General features: G+C 43.2%; 1 non-coding gene across 1 annotated transcript; it reads left to right on the plus strand.

The window, feature by feature from the left end:
* Nucleotides 1-3,490: 3,490 nt before the first annotated feature.
* On the plus strand, nucleotides 3,491-3,563 carry TRNAA-UGC (transfer RNA alanine (anticodon UGC)). The gene has a single exon. It is a non-coding gene; the product is annotated as a tRNA-Ala (tRNA).
* The last annotated feature ends 261 nt before the right edge of the window (nucleotides 3,564-3,824 follow it).

Raw genomic sequence — 3,824 nt, forward strand, 5'->3', positions numbered from 1 at the left:
CCTCAATATTGGGAACTGACGCCCCTCTAAGAGGGGTAGTTCTTTTTTCCCCCCCTTTTATGTTCTTTTAAAACAATTTTTATTTTATATTGGAATGTAGTTGATTAACAGTGTTGTGTTAGTTTCAGGTGTACAGCAAAGTGATTCAGTTATACATGTACATGTGTCTATTCTTTTCCAAATTCTTTTCCCATTTAGGTTTTTACAGAATATTGAGCAGAGTTCCTTGTGCTATACAGTAGGTCCTTATTAGTTATATATTTTAAATATAGCAGTGTGTACATCTCAGTCCCAAACTCCCAATCTATCCCTCTCCCCCACCCTTCCCCCTGGTAACCGTAAGTTCATTCTCTAAGTCTGTGACTCTGTTTCTGCTTTGTAAATAAGTTCATTTATATCACTTTTTTAGATTCTGCATATAAGTGATATCATATGATATTTGTCTTTCTCTGTCTGACTTACTTCACTTAGTATGATAATCTCCAGGTCCACCCATGTTGCTGCAAATGGCATTATTTCATTCTTTTTAATGGCTGAGTAGTATTCCATTGTATATGTGTACCACATTATCTTTATCCATTCCTCTGTAAATGAACATTTAGGTTGCTTCCAGGTCTTGACTATTGTAAACAGCGTTGCAGTGAACATTGGGGTGCATGTATCCTTTCGAACCATGTTTTTCTCTGGATATATGCTCAGGCGTGGGATTGCTGGATCATATGGTAGCTCTATTTTTAGTTTCTTAAGGAACCTCCATACTGTTCTCCATAGTGGCTGTACCAATTTACATTCATAAGGGCAGGGGCTAATTCTAATTAAGCATCAAACTTGTTTCTTTGAAACTCAATACTTTCTAGTAGATATGCAGTAAACAAGATTAGGCATGGTGTATCCATCCAGTTGCTTTGTTAACTAAAGGAAACTTCTGGGGATTTTGTAGCTGCAGCCTAGTGGGTGAATCACTGAAAAACAGCCCCCCGACTCCCCAGACTTCTGCCTGGAGCTCCTTTAAAGAGGGAGGTACTGCGCCAAGGAGGAATTAAGATTCTGCCACCAGGAGAAACTTACCCAGACTGGGCCCGGGGCAGGGTCTACATCAGGGCAGGTACCTACGTCAGATGCTGTTGCAGAAGGGCCATTTGTGTGTAGTGGGTCTGGACGTTGGCTGTGGGGTGGGCCCTGGCTGGGACACTGTACGAGCAGGACACTGAGGAGGCAGAATTAAGTTTCCTGCTCTGTTCTCCAGGTTTTGTAGGTCTGAATAGCAGACGACAGATGCTCTGCAGTGGTCCAAGCATCTCCGTGCCTCCTTTCCTACTTGTCTGTGAGCTGCTCAAGCACAAGGGCCCTGTCCTTCTCGCAGGATCCCCTGCATATAGAACAGTGGTACCCAGATGGGCCATAAATGTTTGGGGGCTTGCTGGTTGCTGACTAGGAGGGTGGTCCTAGAAGTACTTCTAAGGAAAACACTCCACTTCACATTTCGTTTTTTTAATGTTTTTTTTTTTTTGGCTGTGTTGGGTCTTCGTTGCTGCGCGCGGGCTTTCTCTAGTTGCGGTGAGCAGGGTCTACTCTTCGTTGTGGTGCGCGGGCTTCTTATTGTAGTGGCTTCTCTTGTTTTGGAGCACGGGCTCTAGGCGTGCGGGCTTCAGTAGTAGCAGCACATGGGCTTAGTAGCTGCAGCATGCAGGCCCTAGAGTGCGCGGGCTTCAATAGTTGTGGCACGTAGGTTCAGTAGTTGCGGCATGTGGGCTCTAGGGTATGCGGGCTTCAGTAGTTGTGGCGCACGGGCTCAGTAGTTGTGGCGCATGGGCTTAGTTGCTCCACGGCACGTGGGATCTTCGCGGACTAGGGATCGAACCCGTGTCCCCTGCATTGGCAGGAGGATTCATTTTTCAAAATTTTTATTTATTTATTTATTTTTGGCTGTGTTGGATCTTCGTTTCTGTGCGAGGGCTTTCTCCAGTTGCAGCGAGCGGGGGCCACTCTTCATCGCAGTGTGCAGGCCTCTCACTGTCACGGCCTCTCCCGTTGTGGAGCACAGGCTCCAGACGCGCAGGCTCAGTAGTTGTGGCTCACAGGCCTAGCCGGCTCTGCGGCATGTGGGATCTTCCCAGACCAGGGCTCGAACCCGTGTCCCCTGCATTGGCAGGCAGATTCTTAACCACTGCGCCACCAGGGAAGCCCGGCAGGAGGATTCTTAACCACTGTGCAACCAGGGAAGTCCCACATTTCTTTTATTGTGTTAGAATACTCGTAAAATTTACCATCTTACCCATTTTGTTTTTCCAACAGTACATAGCTCCTTTCTTTATTTACACTTCACTATAAATACATGAGACATGATTTGAGCTATGTTGTTAAAGGCTATAGTGTGGAGTGCAGGCCAAAGGGGGTTGGGTGGAAGGATTAAGGAGATACTGTCAGTCATTTGGGTGAGAGCTGATGGTGGCTTGGGCAGGATGGTAGCAGAGGAGGTTGAGAGAGGAGATCAGATTCTGGATACATTTTGAAGGTAGAGGCAGTAGATTTGTCTGCAGACTGGATGTAGTGTGAAAGAAAGTAGTCAAGGATGATGCCATGTTCTAGAATATCAGCTGTATAGCAGACCTCAGAGAATAACCAGTCCAGATCACAGCAGGAGGATGGAGACGTGAAGGGCATCGGTTTTCAAATGGGTTGAACATTTGGAATATCTCAGAGTTCGATATTTGAAAATTGTGTTAGTAGGTACGTAACAGATATAGTGGAGTGTGTAAAAAATTAAGAATAGATACGTTGGAAACAAACCAATAAACAAACCAGGCAATTATTGATCTCAGAAAAAACAGTAAGTATGTAAGAAAGGTATAAACTTAGCTTTGCAGGAAACAATATTTTTATGGTATTAATAATGTAAACACAGACTGCTTGATTTAGCAAAAAACTGAGATATAACTCTACTGGAAGGATGAGGGCAGGAGAAAAGGTACAAAGAACTAAATAAATCCTTATTTACCATAACAGCTAGTCAACAGATGAAGTAGAAAATTGTCAGATCAAGAAATAGGATTATGAACACATTAATCAGGCATGGAGGCAAACAGAGAGAAAATTACTAAAAATAATCGAAAATGGTAGCCTATAGGCATCTTACCCATTTTAACATGTAAAGTTTAATGGTCTTAAATACATTCACATTGTTGTGCAGCCATCACTACCATCCATCCTCATAAATCTTTTCATCTTGTGAATCTGAAACTTTATGCCCATTAAGCAACATCTGCCCATTCTCTGCTCGTCCCAACCCCTGGTAACCACCATACAATTTGTGTCTTTATGATTTTGACTACTCTAGATATGTCACATAAGTGGAATCAAACATTATTTGTCTTTTTGTGACTGGCTTAGTTCATTTAACATAAATGTCCTCAAGGTTCAACCACGTAGTCATATGTGTCAGGATTTCTTTCCTTTTTAAGGCTCAATAATATTCTATTATATGGGGAATTCTCTGGTGGTCCAGTGGTTAGGACTCTGCACTTGCACTGCTGGGGGCCCGGGTTCAATCCCTGGTTGGGGAACTAAGATCCCGCCAGCCGCGCAGCACAGCCAAAAAAAAAAAAAAAAAATTCCTTTATATGCATATACTGCGTTTTGCCTATCCATTCATTTAGTGATGGACACTTGGGTTACTTCCATGTTTTAGCTATTGTGAGTAATGCTGCTGTGAACATGGGTGTAAAAATATCTCTTAAAAACCTGCTTTTAGTTCTTTTGGGTATATACGCAGTAGTGGGATTGCTAGATCATATGGTAATCCTACTTTTAATTGTTTGAGGAAC

This window comes from Eschrichtius robustus, chromosome 12 (genome assembly GCF_028021215.1).
Source record: "Eschrichtius robustus isolate mEscRob2 chromosome 12, mEscRob2.pri, whole genome shotgun sequence".
Classification (NCBI taxonomy): Eukaryota; Metazoa; Chordata; class Mammalia; order Artiodactyla; family Eschrichtiidae; genus Eschrichtius; species Eschrichtius robustus.